Raw genomic sequence first — 27291 nt, 5'->3', positions numbered from 1 at the left:
ACACATGGTCAGCTCTGAACATAATCAGTAGAAAGGACATGCAGAGGTCTAAATCTACCGTGTAGACAGAACTTGACCATGTTTAAACTAGCTTAGGGCTGATCTCATAGGAGGTACAGACCACACACATGGGTCTCTCATCTTTGGACACCCACATCAGGAAACTGAACAAAATCTTTGTCATTAAACATTTCAACAGGCAAAATCAAAATGTTACCAATATCTCTGGCCACCTGATGGTCAGGATCCATGAGTGAGCCACGAACTTCTGAGAGTGCAGCCCCGTCTGCTGCCAGGACAGACAAGAAGTGGCCTGATTCCAGCCTCCCAGGCTTCCAGAAGGAGGCGGCCGCACTGGAAGCCCAGGCAGGACAGTCCTGCATGGTCCGGACCAGGAGATCCTGTCTGTCCGCTCCACTGGCCGATTCCGGGCGGGGCGCTCAGGGCCGCTGAGAGCCCTGCACTCAGGTCCTGCTTCCCTGCAGCGTGTGCATGTGCATGTGTGTGTGCGTGTGTGTGTGCGTGTGCGTGTGGGTGTGTGTAGAGGGGGCGGTGGCTGACGGCTCCCATGGCTCCCGTCCCGGGCACCGCACTGTCTTCGAGGGGAGTCACGGGGAGAGGTAGGGGCACAGAAGCTGTTGGAGAGGAGAACCCACCGTGGAGCTCCTTGCACACTGGCTCACCCCACCTGGTGACCCGCCTGCCCATCGTGGGCCGCATGTCACCCCCCAGCCCCCACCCCCGAGGGCAGGGCGCCTGCTCTTTCAAAAGGACAAGGTCTCACATGAAGGAGACCCAGTGGGGACTGTCACGCCCCCACTCCTGATGCTGACTTTGGGAGAATGAACCCCCTTGACTGGGCGATGGGACACTGTGAGGAAAGAGGTGGCGGCCCCATCCAAGTCGGGGCCTGGCTGAGAGATGGGAACACAGGAGCCAAGTGCAGGGCCTGGAGGCCAGGCCAACAGGAGGGGCATCCCCAGCCTTGACCGGACTCTCCAACTGTGACATTGTAGCTTTAGGGGACCTGGGGCAGGTGACTGAATGTAATGCGTGTCTAAAGTGGACCCTGAATGGGGCTTAAGGAAGGTGTGAAGGATGTTACTGAGACCGTGACAGTCATTGGAAGACAGACTCTGTGTCAGGACATCCTGCTCCATCCATTTAAATCCCTGAGATCTGTGACCTTTACGTGGCTACGCAGGATTGTTAGAGCAGCTACGTGTGGATATATCTGCAAGTGGTTCCAGCAAACACACAGTTGTGCACACAGGCGGGCACAGCACACACACAAACATATGTAGGTGCACAGCACAAATATATTCACACACTAGCATATGAACACACATGCACGCATATGCCCATGCACACACTAACGTGAGCAAGTGCACACTAACGAACGTGTGCAAGTGCACATACCTATGCACATGCACAGCATAGGTATGCAAACAGGCACAGGCACACGCATGTACATAGCACACACACAGGGAATAAAGTGAATCCATAAAGTGAGTCCGTAAAGCATTAAGTCCTGAACACAAGTGAAGCTGACATGTATTTTTCCCTTTTCTTAGCTTTGATGTTTTTCACAATAAAAAGTTTAAGGAAAAAGTTAATGGCAAATGACTTTTGATTCATAGGACTTTCTGACGTTATTCCACAAATATTATGACAGGAGAAATGAATGTAGATAGTACATGTGTCCACTAATGGATGAATGGAGAAGAAAAACATGGTCCATCAATACAAGGGAATGTTATTCAGCCTAAAAGGGAAGGCAATTCTGACACAGGCTGCAGCAGGGATGATCCTTGAGGGCATTAATGCTCAGTGATGTAAGCTAGACACAAACAAACAAACAGTGCTTGATCCATTCATACAAGGCCCCTAGAGCAGTCGGAAACACAGAGACAGAAAGTAGGATGGTGAGTGCCAGGGGCTGAGGGAGGGACAATGGCGACTGAGTGTTTAATGGGTACTGTTTCAATTTTGCAGGATGAAAAAATTCTGGAGGACGATGGCGGTCAGGTTTGCACAACAGTGCGAATTACTTCTGGACCCTGAAATGTGCACTTAAAAACGGTTAAGATAGTAAAGTTTATGTTTTGTGTATTGGACCACAATTTTTAAAACTTTAAAAAAAAAAACAACAGGAAGTAGTCCGTGAATAACACAAGATGCACAACTTCACTGACAACCGAGGGATTAAAACCGTAAGAAAACTATTGTGCACACACCTACCAGAATGGCAGACATGAAGACACAGTATCAAATATCAGCAGGATGTGGAGCAATGGAAAGCCCGGTGCGCAGCGGGGGGTGCAACCACTTCTGAAACAATCGGGCCTCAGAGAGCGAAGTCCGTGCACACAGACCCACAGTGTTCCTCCCAGCTGAACACAACCCCCCCAGCCCTGCACCAGGACACACGGACATGGACTCTGCAGCCACAGGAGCCAAACCTGAAAGAACCTGAAGACCATCACAAGCAGATGCAGAAATGAACCATGCACGCTCCTATGAAGGAATATTCCACAGCGATGGAGTACATTTTGTTTAAAGGCAGTAAAACTATAAAAAATTATTTTTTTAAAAAAACTATATTCACAAGATGAAAGAATCTATAATTCTGGCACCTAAGGATTGTCGAATGCTCCTAAAAATAGATTGTTGTGGAAACGTTTATTATAAGGAAATTAACATATTCTCTAGGAAGGACGGGGTGAATGTGCCTGCTACATTTTCTACATTGAAGACATATACAAGTTTTGATTCTACTTCTGTTAACTCAAGTGGGGCTTCATTGGATTTCTGCTACCGCGGAGATAATCAAATTCTGGGTAGGGGTCAGGAGAAAACTAGTCATAGGCGTTCTCGTGTAATAATTACTGTTGAAAGTGTAAATGATCCATTTATCAGTAAGACTGAGAATAGAATAACTGCTACATTACTTCATATGAGATTGTGTCTGCTACTGTCCCTAGGGCTCCAGTGAGTGAGTATTTTGAATGTGAAGCTCATCCAGATCTGAGAATGGAATAAATGGCTAGGTGTGATATGGCTAATATAAGTAATATGCCTACATTTATATTAATTAGTGGGTAAGATATGGGAAGAGGAATTCATGTTTTGAGAGCCAGGGTTAAGGTTAGCATTGGGGCAATAATATATAAATTGATGACGTTGATGGACATAGTGGTTCTTTAATAAGTAATTTGTATGCCTCAGCAATGGTTTGTAATCATCCATGGGGGCTGAGGATTGTTGGCCCTTTCTGGATTTGTATATAGCCTAGGATTTTCCATTTAATTAATATGAGGAATGCTATGGTGAATTAAATTGGGTCATTTGTGAAAGAATGTTGATTATAAACATATTCTTAGGAAGAGGACTTGAACCAGTGCAGATAAAGGTTTCAGTTTTACATAATTACCGGGCTCTGCCACCTTAACAAACATGGTTCTACAGTAGGGTATGTATAAATTAATTGAATGTAGAGTATATCATCATTTAGTTTCCAGACATTTTGTAAAGTAAGCCGTAATGCTCTTGTCCTTTCCTACTGGCAGAAATCTGCAATAGACAGAAAGCAACCAGGATGACTCCAGTCTGAACTCAGATCACGTGAGACTTTAATCGTTGAACAATTAAGAGCAGTTATACCATTGAAATGTCGTGATCCAGCATCAAGGTCATAAACCATATTGCCGCTATGAACTCCAGAATACAATTACACTGTTATCCCTAGTAAAACTTGTTCTGTTGATCAGTGTTTTAGAACAGGTGATAAAGCATTTTGACTAGTTGGTCTAAATTTTGATCACTCAGAGGTGGTTGCTTCTCCAAAAAATAAATGGCACACGGGCCCAAGGCGCACCAGCTTCAGTAGTTGTGGCACACAGGCTCAGTAGTTGTAGCCCACTGGCTTAGTTGCTCTGTGGCAAGTGGGATCTTCCCAGACCAGGGATTGAACCCGTGTCCCCTGCATTGGCAGGCGAATTCTTAACCACTTCATCACCAGGGAAGTCCCAGAATCACAGTCTCTCCCTTTTAGTATACCTTAAGCCCAAAGAATCCATAGAGAATTGTTACAGAAAATAAGACAATAAAATATTGTAAGGACTGTAACAGAAGCATATAGTACATTGTTCATATAGACACAACCCAAGCAGTTACAAAGTATATTAAAAGGGAGGCTGAAATTTTATTTTATTTATTATTTTTTTAACATCTTTATTGGAGTATAATTCCTTTACAATGATGTGTTATTTTCTGCTTTATAACAAAGTGAGTCAGTTATACATAAGCATATGTTCCCATATTTCTTCCCTCTTGCATCTCCCTCCCTCCCACCCTCCATCTCCCTCCCTCCCACCCTCCATCTCCCACCCTCCCTCTCCCACCCCTCTAGGTGGTCACAAAGCACCGAGCTGCTCTCCCTGTGCTATGCGGCTGAGGGAGGTTGCAATGTTAAAAGAATAAGATAAATTATACCCACAAACTCCCAATCTTTCCTGAAACGTTGCAATCTGGAACCCTATTGTAGGAAGCAGAAGATTCCAGGAGACATTCTACAAATGAAGGACTCTAAAGCCTGTGGTTGGATAAGGAATTCTGGAAGGAAGGTATCCTCACCAGAGGAGAGCAGGTTCCTATACTTGTCTAACATCACATACCTGGACAGTTCCCACTGATCTTGGTCCAGGCATTGCCTGTCCTCTTGAGAGAAAACTAGGGCCATATCCTGGAATGTCAGCAGTCCCTGAAATTAAAAGTACACATACCGTGTGGCCACGGGAAGAGTTCATAATGTGACCCAAGAAGAAAAGAGCAAGTTAAGAGAACTGGTTTTAATTTAGAAGAGTGTCTTCAATTACCCACTAATATATATATATATATATATATATATATATTTTTTTTTTTACAAAGTAAGTTTCTCTATCTTATTTCTAACTACAAGAAAAGAGTGTGGCATGTGATCCACAAAACCAGTATAGAGACTATACTTATCTGGAAAAGAAATGATAAAATGATGGTTTCAACACAGGCATATGCATTTTTGAGTGTTTTATTTATATCAAATTGGATAAAATGTGTGTATTTCTCAGACAGAAAAGACGTGTCGAGGTAGAAATGTACCTTTCAACTATTCATGGGTACACAAGTACACTGGGGAGACTGTACTAGTTCAGATTGTGATTCAGTAGTTCCGGTGGGCCTGAGTTCTATTTTTTTAACAAGCTCATTTTTAACTAGTGATGCCACAGTCTCTGATTCATTAACGACAATTGTGAATAGCAGAGACATAATTAGAAAGGTAAAAATTCATATTTAATTTTGAACTTAAAGTGTTTTATGGATTTTACACCTTTAATAGGATAGTAAGCACAGCAGCAACAATCATTTGTGAATATTTACTATAGACCGTGTATCTTTCTAACTTTGTAGTGTAGGACTCCAGGAAAAATGCCTGGGCTGCGGTCACAGTGGGCGGGGCCCTCAGGCCGGGCCGCCCCTCCAGGACCCCCGACGGGGCCCTGCGCTTCTGGCGGCTCCCTCCCCCGGCGCCTCCGTCCCTCCCAGAAGGCCTCGGGGCAAAGCGGTCCCACCCGCTGCGCCCAGAACGAAGCCCGCGTTTCCGCAGAGCTGGAGCTCCCGGCTCGGGGTCTCTTCCCTCCGCCTTCACGGAACTGCCCCGGAGCCCGCGGCGAGGGCGGCCTCACTGACGCTGCCGGCTCTGGAGGGGCCCCGGAGGCCGAAGCCGCGACAGTCGTGCGGACGGCGGGCCGGGTAAGTGGGCGCCGACCCTCCGCCTGGTACGGTGCCCTGGCGGCAGGGCAAGACCAGCTTCTGAGGGGCAGGGGTTCGCTGCCACCCGCCGCTGCTGTGCAGAAAGGGCGGCCCCCAGCGTCTGGTCCCGGGAACTTCGGTCCCTCCTCTCGCCCCTGCCCTCGGCCTGGCTCGCGGGGCCTGGGGGGCGTGGGGAGGGTGTCGGCCTGAGTGTCCTGAGGGGAAACGGGGCAAGGGAGGCGCAGGGCCGGGCTGCAGCGTCAGCGCGCCTCCCCCCGACTGCGGGGAAAGCGGCTAAAAACTCCTCCCGAGGCTCGCAGGCCCCTTACTCAGCGGAGTCCCTCTGCCCTCCTTCCTCCCTGAGCTAAAGGACCGGGGGGAGGGGACAGGGCAGGGCACTGGCGCAGGTAATGGGGACCATCAGCAGGTGATTGTTAACTAAGGAAAACCGGCTCTCCCAACGTGAGGAATGCAGCGCTTTTCTTTGTTTGCGGAGATGCCAGATGCTGGGCTCCCTGAATTCCTTCCTTTCATATGCACCTCAGCGCTCTGGGGCCTGCATTCTGTATTTGCATATCCTGAGATCCTCAGGGCTCGCGGCTCACACTGGAGGGCTGCAAAGGCTGGTGACTGTGATATCCTTTGTTTACTGAGATGGCAAGAAATATTCCATTTCTCAAAGGCTTGAGGGGCACAGAGTGAAAAGGGTAGGAGAATCTCACTCGGCATGTACTTTGGTTTACACATAGATAATATTTACACTTAACTGTGCTACTAGAGGTTCTCAAGTGCGATCAACTTGTACCACTGCCCTCTATGTATTAACTTCATGAATATCATAAGATAAGTGCCTATAGAATTGACTTAATCCATTTAAATAGGATAATGGTTTTTAAAGGAAACATAATAGAAATATGACAACAAATCCCTTACCACTAAAGGCTGGGTCTGGAGCAACCTAAATAAATGTTCCATTGTTAAAATATTGAAAGATGTATTCAATAGAAATATCAACAAAAATGACAAATAATGAGGGCAGCAGAATGTTGAAATGTTCTATCTTTATCCTTAAAGTGGCAGAACATCATGTATTAGTAGGCATTGGGGGCAGAAGATGCCTGATTTTATACCTTTGTCATATTCGTACAGTTGTTTCAACAAGTAACTTAAAGACCAAATGGAAAAAAAGGAGGTTTGTGCCTGAGATCATGTTGATGTGAAACCAGGGATGGCTACCTTGTCCCAGGTGAGTTAAGTTTACCTGGCAGGTAGACCACAGAGCTCCTGAGAAGCAAGGGTTGGAATTTTTCTGCTGGGTGCCCCTTAGGTTCTGCGACTTGACTGATTGTGAGTCATGTTTCGGGAAAGACCTGATCACAGGAAAAGGGTGGGGAAGAGTGATTTGGGGAGCAGCTAACAACATGCATCACGGCTCATGGCTTGAATGAATTTTAAAGAAACAGGAAAACAAATACTTCTTATGGAATCAGAGAATGTCCAGCCGGACAATCCCAGAAAATGAGGAACACCCATCCCATTTTCCAGATGAGAAAACAGAGGCCCAGCAAGGTGAAATCCCTCACCCAAGTTGCACCCGTCTCTCCTCCCCACTACATGGTTCATGAAAGCACGACTTTTCCTGTCGTGATCACTGCTGAACCCCAAAAAGGACCAGGCATCTAGCCGCTGCTCCAAAAATTTTGGTTGACTGTAGGAACAATGCTATTTCTTTCTTTCTCACTCTTATTCAGGATTGTGCCAAGAACTCCCCAGGCTGCAATGTAATTCGATAAATGTAAATATTAATTGAGTTTTGTTGTGATGAGGACTTAGGCTTTGGAGGTAACAGACTTGGTTCAGATCTTGGTTCTGCCACTCAATAGCTGTTTGGCTTTGGGAAAATTACTAAACCTCTCTGAGCTTATTTCCTCCTTTGTAAAGTGGGGATAAATGTATCTGAGCCAGCAGAGCACCTGCATGAGAGATGTGCACTAAATATTGGTCTTTCTCACTCTCCCACGCCATCTCTGTTCTTCCCAGAGAAGTTGTACAGAAGGATATAGTACTTTTTAAAATTAATTAATTAATTAATTAATTTTTGGCTGTGTTGGGTCTTCGTTGCTGTGCGCGGGCTTTCTCCGGTTGCAGCGAGCGGGGGCTACTCTTTGTTGTGGTGCGCGGGCTTCTCATTGCAGTGGCTTCTCTTGCTGCGCTTGTTGTGGAACACCGGCTCTAGGCACACGGGCTTCAGTAGTTGTGGCCTGCAGGTTCACTAGTTGTGGCGCATGGGCATAGCTGCTCCGCAGCATGTGAGATTTTCCCTGACCAGGGCTCGAACCCATGTCCCCTGCGTTGGCAGGCATATTCTTAACCACTGCGCCACCAGGGAAGTCCAATATAGTACTTTATAAAGAGGGGTTTTAATTGATTTCAGATAGTGTACCTGTTTCTTGTAGAAAAGATTTTTCCACTATAGAAACATTAACATGCAATAGCACTACAAATGCAGTATTCTATGGGTTAGATATTATCAGTAAATTTTATAAGTAATTGGGCAAAGGCCAAAGCACTAGGTACTGGGGAGTAAGAAGTCTCAAGTCTGGGGTGCCCCCCCACCCCAATTTCAAGAGCAGGGTGTGTTTTTCAAATCCATATTTCATCTGGTCTTTGTTTCTCATCCATCCTCTGTGTCTGCCTTTCACAAAAGGCTCAGATCCTCCACTTTCACACCCTCCTGGCTGGCTGTGCCCCAGCTCCCGTCCTGGAACCTCTGCACGCATGGGTGTGTCTGCTCTCGCTGGGCCTCACCAGCTTTGCCAGGGAGCTGCTGTATCGTGCACTGCTAGCTGTACCCCAGAGTGCCTAGACCCTTCTGGTACATGAAGTACACCCTCATCACCATGAGTGCACGCCCATCCCCTTACCTTATATCCTGCCTCTAAGCCAGGCTTGGGGGTGACTAGTGTGCATTCAGCTATGTGAGGTGCTGGGATCAAAGTGAAGTTCCCAACTTTTGAAGTTGCAGGCTTGAGGAGCACACAGTGATTTAAAGTCGGGTCACCTGACTTAAAGGGGGAGCTGATTGCTTTAAAGCCATGGCAGCTGGCTTAAACCCTGCATCCCTCCGCTGCAGGACGAGACCAACTTTGGCGGTTCTCGGGTTTGCTCCAAGCCAGCACTGCTGTGCAGGAAGAGCTTCCAGTAGTGCCTTAGTGCGGGGGAACTTGGTCCGTTGTCTTGCCGCTGCCCTCAGAGCGGGACCACCTGCTCTTCTGGAGGAGAATCAGGGAGGGGGAAGTGCAGAGTCCCGGCTGGAGTTGCGGCACCCTTTGTCTGATGGCAGGGAAGGGGGGACGGGGCTGTGTGGTGTCCTGGGGCTGGACTCACCAGGTCAACTCAGCCTCTCAGCCTCCTAACCTCACCCCACACACCCCACAAGAGTCTCCAATGATATGTAATTGTGCCTTAGGTTCTCGGTCTTCAAACTCATACCCAGGCTCCCAGGTCCCTTGATTCATCCAATTCCTCTGTGCTCTTTCTTCTATTAGATACAGTCCTAGAGGGAGGGGCTGGGGGATGGGACTGGAGGGACCCCGGCAGCACTGGCCTAGGCTGACTAAAGAGATCCAGGGCCTGCGCTCTCACACATGTGCGAGGACCCTTAAGGCGCAATAGAGGAGGCCGGTTAGAGGCAGTCCTTGTTGCCTCAAGTGAGTATGGATCACCGTCGGGTGGGGAGCATGCTGACCCCTGAGAAGTACTGTTAGAAGGATGTGTTCCTCCCTCGGCTTCAAGGACGTGGGTGGGCTTCAGGGCTCCATTTCCCCTCCAGACCTCCAGGGCTGACTGCACCCCAGTGGCCTTGCAGACCTGGCTTCCTGTCCCAGAACTTGCCAGGCTCCAGGAAGAATCCAGACTGCAGAGATGGTGCTTGAGCGCTCCAGCTTAAGAAGTGCTGTCCCTGGGGACCCAACAGTGGAGGGAGGAAGGGTGAAGGGAGTAGGGGGGTGGGGTTGGGAGGGGTGGCTGCCCTGGGAGACGTTGAGAGAGAAATATCGCCCCCCACACCCCCTGCCCCCTGCAACTGACTGACCCACTGATGCCATAGGATCTCAGGCCCTTTTAGTCAGAGATGCCTCGGTTTCTTTACTCCTGAGTTCAAAACTATGCAAAACCAACTCTTCATTCTCTTGCTGCCTGGCCAGGACTTGTAAAGCACTGTTCTTTTGGAGCACTCGTTCCCTAAACTGCAGTTTGGAGCTGTCCCAGCTATTTAAACATGTTCTCCTTAAACTGAGACTAAATCCTACTCTTTTGGAAAAACGCCCTGCACTTCCGAGGAGATCATGTTTTCTGCCCATTCCTTCCTTCTACTTCCCTCTTAAGAAGCCCTGTGCTCAAAGGGCTTGGTGACTTATTTTTTGCTTGATGTCAAAAAGAAACCTTCCCCATGCACCACAAAAATCTTTCCTGGAGCATAGGTGTTTCAAAACCATGACCGTGTTTTGCAGTCAGTATACACTGGGTAGACTGCCTAGCAGTCCCTCCAAGAGCCAGAGGTGAGCGTAATCAACTTATCTGATTGGATGCCCTTCAAGTTTAGGAAGGTCCCATTCTTATGCCCCAGCAGATAAGACAGGGCCCTGGATGGCTGTGGCTGTGATTAGGTAACTTCTGATGATTTTATTTCCCTTACTGAGCTGCTGCTTCTAGGTTAAATTCATTTTATTACCTGTCCTTTTTTTTTTTTTTTTTTTTTTTTTTTGCTGTACGCGGGCCACTCACTGTTGTGGCTTCTCTCGTCGTGGAGCACAGGCTCCGGACGCACAGGCTCAGCGGCCATGGCTCACAGGCCTAGCCACTCCGCGGCATGTGGGATCCTCCCGTACTGGGGCATGAACCTGTGTCCCCTGCATTGCAGGCGGACTCTCAACCACTGCGCCACCAGAGAAGCCCTACCTGTACATTTTTAAAGAAAGACTGAAAAAGTCACTGTAATAGGTCAGGAGTCTGAGCTCAGGGTTAGTCAAAGGTACTCATAGGGAGGAAGGTGGATAAACATAGGTGCGTAAAATAGGAGGGTTGGCAAGTACAGCCAGGACGACCGGGTTCACCGTGTGCACTAATAAAGGCCAGAATCTCCTCATTTATCTCTGGTGGGAAGTTCTGATGGTTTCTCAGGATCAAACTCAAATCATATTCAAACTAGGGGGCTTCCCAGAAGGCGCTGAAGCACCGGCAGAGCCCACCTGTGCTCCCACCTTGGCACTCCAGGATCAGAGTTGGGTTTGGAGATGGGGTTGCTGTAACCCCAAGGAGGTGAGCAGAGAGGAGGAGTTGATTACCGGTCTCCTCTGACTCTCTGGCCCAAATTGCCTGGCTTCACGGGGGGGCAGAGTTTTGCTTTGAGCAACTTATGGGGCACTTCCAGACTGGTGGGGTTGCCCAGTGGCCCGACAGTCTGACAGGCTGGCTGCGGTGTGACCGCCCTTTGTTTCTTCAGAATCTGTTCATCAGGAGGTGCATGGTTGCGGAAGCCCATTCACCGCCCCCCACCGAGGGTGATGGCACCTTCCCTGGCTGTACCCTATGATCACCAGGTACTTGAAATGAATGCAAGGTTTTTGACTTCAAGGAAGAGCTCACATAACCCCTTCTGCCTCATAATGTGTGGGATTTACTATAATGGAAGGACATTATAAAGAACAGGTAGAAAACCCACCTGTTGGTCTCCATGTAGGAGTTTACTTTGCGTGAATCTCTCCTACACGAGTAGATAGCAGAGGTTTATTTTTGTTCCCGTGTGTGTAATTGTGGCAGAGGACGTAGGTATGGTGGTTTGAAGCCCTCAAAGAAATATCCTCAGAATTCTCAAGACTTCTCTTGATTGGAACCGAAAGAGACCTGGAAAAGGAGGAAAAGCAAAGGAGGAGGGAGAACGAATGGCTGTTTCTCAGTAAATTCACCTTCCTGGTTGATTTTTCTGTCTTCTCATTTCTTTTAACTTCTATGTATGTCTAATGGAATGATGTAGAAAGGCTGATTTTTATGCTTTAAAAGATTTTACATCACAAAGAAACTAGAAGTGGCTAACAGAAGTTATTCACATCAATGTTACATAGAGACTTTGATATTAAATTTGTATACTAAAATGGGTTAATCCAAATTTTCTCTTTCTTTTTGAGTGAATATTTCTAACATATTTTTGTAGATAATAATTTATCCTAGATATACAAAATTGTGAGAATGGGTACCATTTTTCACCACTTAAATGATTTCTTTTAAATGAATAGATCGTACACTTTAAAGGCCAATGTTGTCTTACATGTTGTTTTTTAATTCCTTGATTTCCAAAACTTGTGTTTATTTAATTGATTTCTATCTAATAATCTGTCTCTCCTTTATTGTTTCTTACTTTATATTTTATTGATCTATAGTTAATTTACATTATTATATTAGTTTCAGAGGTACAACATAGTGATTCATAAATGTTTAGGTTCTTCTCCATTTATACTTATTATAAAAGAGTGGCTCTATTCCCCATGCTATACAGAACGTCACTGTAGATTATTGATTTTATACATAGTGGATTCTTCCTCAGAATCTCCTACCACTATTTTGCTCCTCCACCCTGACTCTCCCTGCTGGTAACCACTAGTCTGTTCTTTAATCTGTGAGTCTGTTTCATTGTTGTTGTTGTTGTATTCAATGTTTTAGATGCCACGTGTAAGTGATAACCTACCAGGCTTGTTTTCTCTGTGGCTTATTTTACTAAGCATAATACCCTCCAAGTCCATCCATGTTCTTGCAAATAGCAACATTTCATTTTTTGCTGAAGTCATCATAAATATCATTTTTTTATCCCCTAACCTATTGATGAACACTTAGTTTGACTCTATATCTTGGCTATGGCAAATAACACTGTTATGAACATTGGTGTGCAGTTATTTTTTTTTTAAATAGTGTTTTTGTTTTCTTCTGATATACCCAAGAGGGAAATTGCTGGATATTATGGTAGTTCTATTTTTAGTTTTTTGTGGAACCTCCATTCTTCTTTGCACAGTAGCTGCACTACTTCACATTCACATCAAGAGTTTACAAGAGTTTCCCTTTCTCCACATCCTCACTAACCTTTGTTATTTGTGACCTTTTTGATGACAGCCATTCTGACAAGATTGAGGTGATATATCTCATAGTTTTGATTTGCATTTTATTGCCGATTAGCTATGTTTAGCATCTGTGTGCATTCTGGCTGTCTATCTGCATTTTTTCCTTGGAAAAATGTCTATTTAAGTCTTCTCATTTTTTAAAAAAATATTTTGGGTGCAGTTCTGATATTGAGTTGTATGTGCTGTTTCTGTAGTTTAGATATGAACCCTTGCTTGGTCATCTTTTTGGTGTTAACCTCTTATCATGTGCAAATATTGTCTCTCCTTCAGCAGGTTGTCTTTTCGTTTTGTGTTTGGTTTCCTTTGCTGTGCAAAATCTTTTAAGTTTAGTGAAGTCCCATTTGTTTATTTTTGCTTTTGTTTCATTTGCCTTAGTAGACTGAACGCAAAACCGTTGCTATCATTTATGTTGAAGAATGTTCTGTATTTTCCTCTCGGGGTTTTATGGTCCTACATTTAGGTCTTTATTCAGTTTTGCGTTAATTTTATATACGGTGTGCTAAAATACTCTAATTTTATTCTTTTCCATGTAGCTGACCAGTTTTCCTAGTACCACTTATTGAAGAGACAGTTCTTTCTCCATATTGCCTGCTTTGTCATAAATCAATTAAATATACGTGTGTGGGCTTATTTCTGGGATCTCTATTCTATTCCAGTGATCTTTGTGTCTGTTTTTGCTCCGGTCCGATGCTCTTTGATTACTGTCGCTTTGCAGTATAATCTGAAGTAAAGGTGCCTGATGCCTCCAGCTCTGTTCTTTCTCAAGATTGTTTGGCTATTTGGGGTCTTTGTGTTTCTATACAAATTTTAAAATTACTTTTTCAAGTTCTGTGAAAATGCTTTGGTATTCTGATAGGGATTGCATTAAATCTGTAGATTGTCTTTGGCAGTATGGTTATTTTAACAGTATTAATTCTTCCAGTTCATGCACCTGCTATATTTTCTCATCTTTTTCTGTTGCCTTCAACTTCTTTCACCAATGGCTGATACATTCCTGAGTACATGTCTTTTACCTGCTTAGGTGTGTTTGTTCTTAGGTATCTTATTATTTTTAGTGTGATTGCATGTGGTATTGTTTTCTTAATTTTTTTCTTTCTGACAGCTTTGAGTTTTGTTTTTTTCTTCTTTTTCTAATTCCTTCAGGTGTAATGTTAGGTTGTTTATTTGATATTTTTCTTGTTTCCTAAGAATAAGCTTGTATCACTATAACTTCCCGCTGTGAACTGCGTTGGCTGTGTCCCATAGATTTTGGATCACTGTGTGTTCATTTTCATTTCTCTTGGGTATTTTTAGAATCCCTCTTTAATTTCTTCACTGTTCCTTTTTTCCCCTTTTATTCATCTGTGATGTGAGGACTATCTTTAATATGATGTTTGGATTTCTTTCAGTTGTGTGTGTGTGTGTGTGTGATTATTTAAGTTGCTGAGCTCTGAGTTTCACGTGGACACTAACAACCCTGCATTGTTACTCTGCTCCCCCACAGTTACTGAATTTGACCTTATATTTTACATCTACTTGTTTTGTGTGTCCCTTAACTTCTTATTGTGAATATAGATGATTTTATTACTGTTTTCTTTCATCCTTCCTATTAGCTGTGTACGTGGTTGATTTACTGCCTTTGTTGAATATTTGCCTTATCCAATGAGGTTTTTCCGTTAGTAAGCTTCCTTTTCTAATTTTTATGTTTCAGTCATGGCCTTTTCTTTTTCACTGAGAAAAGCCCCTTTAAGATTTCTCATAAAGCTGGTTTGGCGATGCTGTGCTCTTTTAGTTTTGCTTCTCTGTAAAACTTTAGATCTCACCATCAAATCTGAAGGAGAGCCTTGCTGGGTAGAGTATTTTTGGTTATAGGCTTTTCCCTTTCATGACTTTAAATATACCATGCCACTCCCTTCTGGCATGCAGAGGTTATCCTGAAAAGTCAGCTGATAACTTAATGCAAGTTCCATGTTTGTAACTTGTTGCTTTTCCTTTGCTCCTTTTAATAGTGTCTTTTTATCTTTATTTTTTTGCCATTTTAATTACAATGAGCCTTGGTGTGGTCCTCTTTGGGTTGATCCTGTTTTGGCCTTACTGTTTTTACTGGACTTGGATGTCTGTTTTCTTTCCCAGGTTATGGAAGTTTTCAGCTCTTATGTCTTCAGGTATGCTCTACACTGCTTTCTCTTTCCTTTTTGCTTCTGGGACCAGTATAATGCAAATATTAGTACACTTGATGTTTCACATGTCTGTTCAACTTTCTTCATTTCATTTTAATCTATTGTTTTACAGTTCATCTTCAGTGATTGCCAGTACTCTGTCCTTCAGTTTTCTGATTCATTCCTCTGTCATTTAGTCTACAGTAGTTTCCTTTTAGTGTATTTTTCATTTCAGTTATTGTATTCCTCATCTCTGTTTTGTTGTTCTTTAATGCTCTAACTCTTTTTTAAAAAATTCTTCCTTCTTGCTCTGGTCGTCCATTCTTCTCCTGAGTTCTTTGATCATCTTTATAGTCATTACCTTGAACTATTTTTTGAGGAGATTGGCTACCTCCACTTCACTTAGATCTTCTTCTGAGTTCTTATCTTGTTCCTTCATTTGGATCGTGTTTCAGTGTCACCTCATTTTTCTTAACTTGCTGTTTTTATTGCTATGTATGTAGTAGGTTCGTTACATTTCCTGACCTTCTAGAAGTGGCCTTTTGTAGGAGAGGTCCTATGTGTCCCAGAAGCCCACTGTCCCCTGGTCACTAGAACTATATGTTCTAGGTGTACCCCCTATGTTGGCTACTTGGGCTCTTCTATTGTGGTGGGCTGACTGCTGTGGGTGGTCTGGTAGGCTTGGCTGCCCCCAGACTGCTTGTTTGACAGACTCTGCCTTGTATGGAGGCTGTCTGTGCTGCTTGGTGAGGCTAAATCATAAGGCAGTTGGCTGCACGACTCTGTGGGACGCCAAATCTAGTGCTGGTTCACTTATGGGTAGAATTGCAGTCCAGGTGATGTCAGGGCTAGTGCCCAGTCACTGGGGTGATGCTGGCTACTGGGAGGAAGACACAGGTCCTGAGTTCTGGCTGCAGGGCCCAGGAGTCTCAGAGTTGGTGTTGGATCGCTGTTCCTGACACAGCTATCTGCAGGGTCTGGGGTATCCCTAATCTTGTGCTGTCATTCTGATGGGCAGGGTCGAGACCCAAGTGAGTGCATGGCTGCTTGTGGCCTGCAAGTGAGTGTTCTGGTCACGCAGGCTGCTGGGCTGTGGTATTCCTGGAGCTGGTGTGTGCCTGTTGGTGTATGAGGCTGATCCCACTGCTAGAGCAGATTTGCTGTTGGGTAGGTCCAAGCTCCATCCAGTCCCTGTGCAGTAATCACCTGCCGACGGTGAGACTGATTCCAAGGCCAGAGCAGGCTCACTTGTCAGAGGGGCCAAGGACTCTGGGGCTGGTGCCTCTCCACTTAGGTGTGGAGGCTGGTCCTGGGGCTTTTGGTTGCTGGGCCCATGTCCAGCGGCAGCTGTGCATTGAGAGGGTCTGAAAGCAGCCTGTTTGCTGGTGGATGGGGCTATGCCCCTGCTCAGTTAGTTGCTTGGCCTGCAGCATCCTAGTACTTGTATCTATAGTCTGGTGGAAATGGGTAGGGCTAGACCCTGAGGCTAAAAAGATAGAGGGAGGACTCTGAAATTATGCTTGCTGGTACCAGTGGCCACGAGGTAGAAGGAGCTCCCCCAAGTGGCTGCTGCCAGTGTCTATGTCCCTGAGGCTGTGCTGTAGTTGCCTCTGGACTCTCTGGGAGACTCTCCAAGATCAGGAGGTAGGTGTGACCCAGGATCCGTTCAAATGAGTCATACCTGAGGTTTCTAAGGAGTTATATACACAGTTGCTATTTGGATTGCTTGTTGATGAAGATCAGTGGAAAAACTAGAGTCGTTTCCAAGTGTAGGTAAGATATAATGAGAGGATGGAGGTGGGAAGTAGGGAGGCCCAGAGAAAAGTGGGAAGGTCATACTGGGCCAAGATGGTGGTAATATCCAGCAGAATGGATGGTAGGGCAGACTGTGGTTTCATCTTTTTTATTTCGGCTCCCCACCTCATCCTTAATAATTCTTTGGGAATATTTCATTGCTCTGTGATGCAGGTACAGAATTCGAGTGAGGAGACTACACCCTCAGGGTCCAGCTGTCTGAGTCCTCAGTGTGCTTCAAATGATGGAGAACTATTGCTTCTTTATGAGAAGAGTTAGTACCTCGTAGCTAAGCTTTAGCTGGAGCTTATGCAGGATTGATTCCAACTTATATATACTGTTGGCATGGAGGTTCCTCCTCCTCTTTTCTTGACCATTATGAAATGAATCTATACTTCTCAATATTTGTGTATATCAGATAAATACATTAAGTAAAGGAATCTTATATATTGCTCCCTGCATAGTTTGCTCTTTCTTGTTTCTCTTTTACCTTTACTAAATTAGCACAGGGAGAGACCGTGCAATGTTCTAATCAGGAGAGATTAGAACATCATATTTCTAGAGAGGTTGGTTGGACAGAGCAGGGGTCCCAGTGAGAATCAAAGCTTCTGTTTCTACTTGGAAGTGTACCTGTATAGAGTAGAGGGCTCCAGGAAATATCCTAGAATATTGCAATGTCCCTGCGGGAGATCATTAAGAGAGGCAGGATCTGGTCCCAGATCACTGTACTATGACATGTTTGTCAGTCATCTGGTGTGAGATTCTCAGAGCCAATCCCATATGGTAAGGCTGAGTGCAGAGTATGAAGCACCTGTGAAAGCCTTTGATTGAATGTTAAAGATGAAGCTCTGATTTTGGGGAGAATTTTCTTACCTGACTGAATGTCACACTTCTGTGGGGATGAGATTCTGTGCTTTTCTTCTCTTGATGACCACTGACCGAAAGTCATTAGAGGATCATGTCTAGACAGCATTCTTTATTTAATTTCTTAAAGAAGAAAACATAGAAAACATTTTTATCCACTTTCAAATTGAGGATCAAGGGGAATGACATCAGTGAAAATGTCACAGTAGGGAGCTCTAGCTTGTGTCCATCACCAGAAACACTGACATACGTGGTAAAACCTGTCAGAATGATCTTATCAACACATGTAAGTTTTCTTTTCTTTTCACCCTGTAGATTCATCTTTCACTGAAACTTAACTTACTACAAGATGTGGAGAATAAACAGGGAAGTAGAAACTGCATTTCCTGATGAGAGAATCACTAAGTCACATTAGTTGTTCTGAGCTATGTCTTACTCACCGTGACTGTAATTAAAACAAACAAACAAACAAAACACTTTTTTTTAGTAAGTCAGTTCTGACATTTCCTCGTTAAAGACAAAGTAACAGATACAGATTTAGATCTACCAGAATTGAGCAAAATGTTGATTGTACCTGTGCTGCATATATGAGCATGACCTGCTACAACTCTTCATTATACTTATTGCCACAACTGACAAATTCACTTTGGCCACTCCTGATATGTTGCATGTAAGGAATGCATAGGACACTAACCCCAGCTGGTCACAGGTAAACTCTGCCACGTGGATTGCTGCATGTTTTCCTGCTGGAAGACCACACATTCTCGAGTATCATGACTGCAGAGTATGTGGGCTCTTCTTTTTTCTGGATAAAGGTTAGATAATCACCTAATTTTATGAGAAATATATAAATTGTATTTGCATATTCTTCAGGTTTTTATTTATCCATTCTCTTTCAAGTCCTAAGTGCAAATATTAAAGTGATTTCCAAGAGGGTGGTAAATAAGACAGCTACGTTTATGCTCCAAAATTAGCAATAAAGCATAATACAATTGTAAATGCATTAATGTGTGATTAATATGTAGATACTATGTAAATGCAATTTTAGTAATGCTTTGTGGAGAACTTCAGAATCTAGGTATTTAAAAAAAAAAGAAGAAGGAGTTTTTGAAACTCTCAGGGAATTATATAGAAGTTTTTGTGTCTATAATTATCAATCTGGAATAATGCATTTTCTCAGAAATAAACTAGGCATAAAATTGTAGGAAAAAACTTCATGAAATGAAAGAGCATGTGAGATGGGCATACAAGAAAAAGAATATTCTCAGAGAATAATGAACAGTGTGAAGTTCAGCAGAAGTGTAATACAGATTCAAAGAGTAAAACTTTGGAGAGCCTACTTATGAGTTCCTCATATTGCATCTTTGGAGAGACGGTAGTCATTTGAAATATGTTATAAGATGACGTTAACATACTTAAATACTTTCGTTTAGAAATGACCACTTAGAACCAGAATAAATGAAAGAGAGCACAAAATTATGTTTTTGTTGATTTTTGAAGATCTCAGGTGAGTGCTGATAATTTAAATATATATGATGTCAGGCTTCCCTGGTGGTGCAGTTGTTGAGAGTCCGCCTGCCAATGCAGGGGACACGGGTTCGTGCCCCGGTCCGGGAAGATCCCACATGCCACGAAGCGGCTAGGCCCGTGAGCCATGCCCGCTGAGCCTGCACAATGGGAGAGCCCACAACACTGATAGGCCCGCGTACTGCAAAAAAAAAACAAAAAAAACAAAAAAAAACATGGTGTCTTTCACTGCAAAATAAAGGAGCTTTGGAGGATTCCTGGAATGAATGTCAATATTATGACAATAGTATGAGTGTGTTTCATGTTTGGTAATTACAATCATTGTTGCTTTTGCTGTGGTCATCCATTTACAATGTTTGGTGTCAGTTGATTTTTCTCTTGTAAAAATAAAATGCAGTCTGTGTGTGTGGAAAAAAAACATACGTGATGTCATGATAAAGTTGTATGTAATTTGAGATCTGGCAAAAAGCATTTCTTTTCTGTAATGCTAGGATGCTAATTGGACATTTTTGCAAGAAAGAGATTTCAGGATGCAAATCTCGTGTCTCTAAGGTAGGAAGCCAGTTCATGGTGGAACATTCTATTAAACTTGTGTGAGTGCAGAAATATTTCTTTGGAAGAAAGAGGTCATGAATCCCTTTTTAACAGTTAGTGGTTTATAGTATACCGAATGAGCAAAATGGGTATTTCTGAACTTTAGAAAAAAATAATATAGTTTTTCTGCATTTATATTATGCAGCTGATGTAGAATATCAAAAATTCTTTATTTTGAAAAACAATGTAATCAATTTGACATAATTCATATATATTGAACCTGTGGTACACACACACAATAAAACATACATTCAAAAAATCTTTTTCACTTAAGAAATATTTTCTAGTGTAGTTGATTTACAACGTTGTGGTATTTTAAAATACATGTTTATTAGAGTATAATTGCTTTATAACACTGTATTAGTTTCTGCTTTACAACAAAGTGAATCACCTATATGTATACATATATCCCCATATCCCCCCGTCTTGAGGCTCCCTCCCAGACTCCCTATCCCACCCCTGTGGGGGACATAAAGCACCGAGCTGATATCCCTGTGCTATGTGGCAGCTTACCACTAGCTCTTTTACATTTGGTAGTGTATATATGTCAGTGCTACTCTCTCACTACGTCCCTGTGTCCCCTTCAGCCCTGTGTCCTGAAGTCCGTTCTCTACATGTGTGTCTTTATTCCTGCCCTGTCGCTAGGTTCGTCAGTACCATTTTTCTGAATTCCATATATATGTGTTCACATACAGTATTTGTTTTTCTCTTTCTGACGTACTTCACTCTGTATGACAGACTCTAGGTCCAACCACCTCACTACAAATAACTCAATTTTATTCCTTTTTATGGCTGAGTAATACTCCATTATATATATAGGCCATATCTTCTTTCTATATTCATCTGTCGATGGACATTTAGGTTGGTTCTATGTCCTGGCTCTTGTAAGTAGTGCTACAGTGAATATTGTGATACATGTAGCTTTTTGAATTATGGTTTTCTCCGGGTATATGCTCAGTAGTGGGATTGCTGGGTCATATGGTAGTCCTATTTTTAGCTTTTAAGGAACCTCCATATTGTTCTCCATAGTGGCTGTATCAGTTTACATTCCCACCAACAGTGCAGGAGGGTTCCCTTTTCTCCACACCTTCTGCAGCCTTTATACATTATTGTATTAATTTCTGCTGTGCAGCAAAGTGATTCAGTCATATATATATATATATATATATATATATATATATATATATATATATATATATATATATATATATATTCTTTTCCATTATGGTTTATCAGAGGATACTGAATATAGTTTCCTCTGCTGTACAGTAGGTCTTTGTGGCTTGTCCATCCTATGTAGAATAGTTTGCTTCTGCTATTCCAAAACTCCCAATCTTTCCATCACTCTCTCCTTGGCAACCACAACTCTGTTTTCTATATCTGTGTGTTTGTTTCTGTTTTGCTGACATGTTCATTTGTGTCCTGTTTTCGATTCCACATGTAAGTGATATTATATGGTATTTGTCTTTCTCTTTATGACTTACCTCAGTATCATTATCTCTATGTCCATCCATGTTGCTGCAAATGGCATTATTTCATTCCTTTTTATGTCTGAGTAATATCTATTGTATATGTATACCACACTTTCTTTATACATTCATTTTTTAATGAACATTTAGGTTGTTTCCATGTCTTGGCTATTATAAATAGTGCTTCTATGAACATAGGGTTTTATATATTTTTTGGAATTATAATTTTGTCTAGATATATGTCCAGAAGTGGGATTGCTAGATCAGATGGCAACTCTCTTTATAGTTTTTTTGCGGAACCTCCATACTGTTTTCCATAGTGGCTGCACCAACTTACATGGCCACCAACAGTGCTGAAGGGTTCCCTTTTCTCCATACCCCATCCAGCATTTGTTAATTGTAGATTTTTTTTAATGATGGCCATTCTGATCAGTGTGAAGTGATACCTCATTGTAATTTGGATTTGCATTTCTCTAATAATTAGTGATGATTAGCATCTTTTCATGTGCCTATTGGCTATCTGTATGTCTTCTTTAGAGAAATGTTTATTTAGGTCTTCTACCCATTTTTCCATTGAGTTATTTGTTATATTGTTATTGAGTTGTAGGGGCTGTTTGTATAGTTTGTAAATTAAGCCGTTGTCAGTCTCATCATTTGCTAATATTTTCTCCCAGCCCATAGGTTGTATTTTCATTTTGATTATGGTTTCCTTTGCTGTGCAAAAGCTTATAAGTTTGATTAGTTCCTGTTTCTTTTTTGCTTTTACTGTAAGTCCACTACGTATGAACAAGTTCTGTTCCAAGAGTGCGTTTGTAAGTCCAGTTTGTTTGTAAGTCCAACAAAGTTAGCCGATGTACCCAGGTTACACAGTCGGCTATATGGTATTGTACCATAATAGGTTTATAATACTTTTCACACAAACAGTATATAAGAAACAAACACAAAAACAAAGAAGACATTTTTAGTCTTACAGTACAGTGACTTGAAAAGTACAGTAATACAGTACAACAGCTGGGATCCTGGGGCTGGCATCGAGGGAACAGGTGAGAAGAGTTACTGATTGGAGGAGGGGGAGGAGGTGGGAGATGGTAGAGGTGAAGGAGTATCAGCAGTAGGAGACAGAAGGCAAGTTCCAATTTCACTCATACCTGACATTGATGACACAGGTTCTGGTTCCTTGCTGGATTTAATTCTATCTACCCTCTTGAAAAACTGACCCATTGATGTCTGGGTCGTAGCTCGTTTCTTCTCATCATAGATGATGACACGGTAGCACTGGTTTGCCTTCTGAATGGCTGCTGCCACCTTTGGGTACCATTGTAGGTTCGAGCCCTGTGCCTCAGAAACTAACAGTGCCTCCTCCAATTTAGAAGATGCCCTTGGCATTTTCTGTGTCGTGAATCTCTTCAGTTCTTCAGTTACTTCTTCTTCCTCCTGTCCCTCTTCATCCTTTCTCTGCGCCTCCAATTCCATCAGTAAGCTCCTCATGTTGCACAGCAAGGAGTTCAGTGAAATCGTCCTCTTGCAGATCTAGCTCCAGCTTCTCGCTGAGGGTCACTACGTTGCTGAAGACCTCTTCAGACTTCTGATCTGCCTTCTCAAATCCACAAACATCATGAACAAACTGTGGGCAAAGTTTCTTCCAAACCCCATTCATGGTGACCAACATACACTCACACCATGCAAAGTCAATGTTTTTTATGGCCTTGTAGATGTTATGGTCCTTCCAAAATTGTCCCTAGGTTCTTCCTGATTTCTCACTTACCTTTACTGCCTGACAAAAAGTGTGACATAAATAATATTTCTTGAAAGTCGCTATAACTTTCTGGTCCATAGGATGGATGAGCAATGCAGTATTCGGTGACAGATGCACTACTTTGACGTTGGGAAAAGTCATCCATGAAAGGGGGGTGGCCCAGAGCATTGTCAAGCAGCAAAAGAATGTTTTTCTGGGACGTCCTTCTCCGAGCAATATTTCTCTACATCTGGGATAAAGTGTTGGCAAAACCAATCCTGGAACGTGGCCTGTGTAATCCAGGATTTGGGGTTACACTTCCACACAATAGGAAGAGAGTCATTGGCTATGTTTTTAAGGGTTCTTGGGTTCTCTGAATGATGAACTAAGAGAGGCTTCAGCTTCATATCACTGGAAGAATTGCCACCAAACAACAGTTAGCCTATCTGTTTCTGCTTTACAGCCCGGCATCAACTTTTCCTTCTTACTGATGTAACTTCGGTCTGGCATCCTCTTCCAGTACAGTTGTGTCTCATCCACATTAAACACCTGGTTGGGTAAATGCACACCATTATCAATAATTTCTCAAAGTGTTTCAGGAAGTTCCTAGACAGCTACCCTATCTGCACCTGCTGCCTCTCCACTTACTTTTACCTTGTTGAGGTTGGCTCTACCCTTGAACCGATGAAAACAGCCATGGCTGGCATTAAAAAATATGCCCTCTGATTCTTTCCCGTGTTTCTTCTTCAAGTCTTCATAAAGGCTTTTAGCTTTCTCTTGAATCACCATAAGCTGAGCAGGATTTAGCGCTGATGTTGATCCTGCACCTGCCCACTGAGAAGTTTCTCCATCTCCTCCATCACTTTTCCGTGCTTCTTTGATATTTTGTCATGAGCATTGAATATTATATTGGCTGTGGGTTTGTCATAAATAGCTTTTATTATGTTGAGATGTTTCCTTTATACCCATTTTAGTAAGCGTTTTTATCATGAATGGATGTTGAAGTTTCTCAAATGCTTTTTCGGCATCTATTGAGATGATCATTTGTTTTGTGTTTTTCCTTTGTTGATGGAGTGTATCGTGTTGGTTGATTTGCATATGTTGAAACAACTTTGTGACACGGGGGTGAATCAAATTCGATCATGGTGTATGATCCTCTTATGTGCTGTCAGATTCGGTTTTCTAATATTCAGTTGAGAATTTTTGCATCCATATTTATCAGAGATATTGGCCTGCAATTTTCTTTTTTGCTAGTGTCTTTCTCTGTGTTTTTTTTTTTTTAAGTCTTTATTGAATTTGTTACAGTATTGCTTCTGTTTTATGTTTTGGTTTCTTATTTGTGAGGCATGTGGGATCTTAGCTCCACCACTAGGCATTGAACCCACACCCCCTGCACTGGAAGGAAAAATCTTAACTGCAGGACCACCAGAAAAGTCCCCATCTGTGTTTTTTTATTTTTCAGTAAATTTCTTTATTTACTTATTTTTGGATGCATTGGGTGTTTGTTGCTGTGAACGGGCTCTCTCTAGTTGTGGCGAGTATGGGTTACTCTTTGTTGTGGTGTGCAGGCTGTTCACTGCACTGGCTTCTTTTTTGCAGAGCATGGGCTCTAGGTGCGTGGGCTTCAGTAGTTGTGGCTATTAGGCTCAGTAGTTATGGCTCGTGGGCTGTAGAGCACAGGCTCAGTAGTTGTGGCACACAGGCTTAGTTGCTCCACGGCATGTGAGATCTTCCCGGACCAGGGCTTGAAACTATGTCCCCTGCATTGGCAGATGGATTCTTAACCACTGTGCCACCAGGGAAGTCCCCCCCCATCTGGTTTTGATATCAGGGTGATGGTGGCTTCATAGAATGTCATTGGATGTATTCCTTAATCTTCAATCTTTTCGAAGAGTTTGAGAAGAATCAGTGTAAGTTTTGCTTTGTATATTTGGTAGAATTTGCCTGTGAAACCATCTGATCCTGGATTTTTGTTGGTAGGGAGTTTTTGTAAATTACAGTTTCTATTTTGCTTGTAGTGATCAGTCTGTTCAAGTTATCTATTTCTTCTTGATTCAGTTTTGTTTGGCTGTAAAAAACAACATATATTTTGAAGTTATGTTAGCAGCTAAATACTTACCATGTATTAGACCACAAAAGAGCAAAGAAAAAAATATTAAAGTATTTTTTCAAATAGAAAAAGTATTGAAATATTTTTAAGAAATTGGGATAATAGTACTAGTTACAATATTGACAAATTGTTCTGAAATTAAACACCACTTTATCTAAGATGCATATCATATGCTTATCGTTTTACTGTTTTTAAATACATGGAATGTTTTCACCTTTCTAAAGTAATTATTTTATTTTACCTGTATATTGGGAAAAAATTTTAGTTGCACATAATATAAAAAATTACACTTTAATAGGAGACATTAATCCATTTACCTTTGCTGTAGTATTGAAAATACTTAGGTTTAGAGTTACCATGTTATTGAGTACCCTTTTTTATTTGTTTGTTTGTTTGTTTGTTTGTTTTTTGCGGTACGCGGGCTTCTCAATGTTGTGGCCTCTCCCGTTGCGGAGCACAGGCTCCAGACGTGCAGGCTCAGCAGCCATGGCTCACGGGCCTAGCCGCTCCGTGGCATGTGGGATCTTCCCAGGCCGGGGCACGAACCCGCGTCCCCTGCATCGGCAGGCGGACTCTCAACCACTGCGCCACCAGGGAAGCCCTATTTATTTATTTTTTAAAAAAACTTAATTTGGGGGAGGTATAAATTATTTATTTATTTATTTTTAGCATCTTTATTGGACTATAATTGCTTTACAATGGTGTGTTAGTTTCTGCTGTATAACAAAGTGAATCAGCTATACATATAAATATATCCCGATTTCTCCTCCCTCTTGCATCTCCCTCCCACCCTCCGTTTCCCACCCCTCTAAGTGGTCACAAAGCACTGAGCTGATCTCCCCATGCTATGCAGCTGTTTCCTACTAGCTATCTATTTTACATTTGGTAGTATATATAAGTTAATGCCACTCTCTTACTTCGTCCCGGCTTACCCTTCCCCCTCCCCATGTCCTCAAGTCCATTCTCTACGTCTGCGTCTGTATTCCTGTCCTGCCCGTAGTTTCTTCCCAACCATTTTTTTTTCTTTTTTTAGATTCCATATATATGTGTTAGCATACAGTATTTGTTTTTGTCTTTCTGACTTACTTCACTCTGTATGACAGACTCTAGGTCCATCCGCCTCACTATAAATAACTCAATTTCATTTATTTTTATGGCTGATAATATTCCATTTTATATTGAAGATGTGCAAAATCTTTTTTATCCATTCATCAGTTGATGGACACTTAGGTTGCTTCCATGTCCTGGCTATTGCAAATAGAGTTGCAATGAACATTGTGGAACATGATTCTTTTTGAATTATGGTTTTCTCCAGGTATATGCTCAGTAGTGGGATTGCTGTGTCATATGGTAGCTCTATTTTTAGTTTTTTAAGGAACCTCCATACTGTTCTCCATAGTGTCTGTGTATCAATTTACATTCCCACCAACGGTGCAAGAGGGTTCCCTTTTCTCCACACCTCTGCAGCATTTATTGTTTGTAGTTTTTTTGAATGATGGCCCTTCTTACCTGTGTGGGATGATACCTCATTGTAATTTTGATTTGCAATTCTCTAATGATCAGTGATGTTGAGCATTCTTTCATGTGTTTCCTGGCAATCTGTATATCTTCTTTGGAGAAATGTCTAATAGGTCTTCTGCCCATTTTGGATTGGCTTGTTTGTTTCTTTGATATTGAGCTGCAGGGGGTGCTTGTAAAGTTTGGAGATTAATCCTTTGTCAGTTGCTTCATTGGCAAATATTTTCTCCCATTCTGGGGGTTGTCTTTTCATCTTGTTTACGTTTTCCTTTGCTGTGCAAAAGCTTTTAAGTCTCATTAGGTCCCATGTTTTTATTTTTATTTTTATTTCCATTTCTCTAGGAGGTGGGTCAAAAAGGATCTTGCTGTGATTGATGTCATAGAGTGTTCTGCCTATGTTTTCCTCTAAGAATTTTATAGTGTCTGGCTTTACATTAAGTCTTTTATCCATTTTGAGTTTATTTTTGTGTATGGTGTAAGGGAGTCTTTTAATTTAATTCTTTTACCTGTAGCTGTCCAGTTTTCCCAGCACCACTTATTGAAGAGGCCGTGATTTCTCCATTCTATATTCTTGCATCCTTTA

General features: G+C 42.5%; 1 long non-coding RNA gene across 3 annotated transcripts in view; it reads left to right on the top strand.

Moving 5' to 3' along the window:
- Positions 1–5633: 5633 nt before the first annotated feature.
- Positions 5634–27291, top strand: part of LOC308628665 — a 55589-nt gene continuing 33931 nt past the window's right edge. For 2 of the 3 annotated variants that reach the window (XR_014017562.1, XR_014017563.1), the window contains exon 1: positions 5634–5790. This is a non-coding gene — a long non-coding RNA (uncharacterized lncRNA). Of the gene's footprint in view, positions 5791–6939; positions 7037–27291 lie in introns of all 3 variants that reach the window. The other variant, XR_014017564.1, reaches the window with a different exon arrangement.

This window comes from Mesoplodon bidens, assembly GCF_964165515.1.
Source record: "Mesoplodon bidens genome assembly, chromosome: 15".
NCBI lineage: Eukaryota > Metazoa > Chordata > Mammalia > Artiodactyla > Ziphiidae > Mesoplodon > Mesoplodon bidens.
Note: the sequence above shows the minus strand (reverse complement) of the source record. Positions and strands in the feature narration are given on the sequence as shown.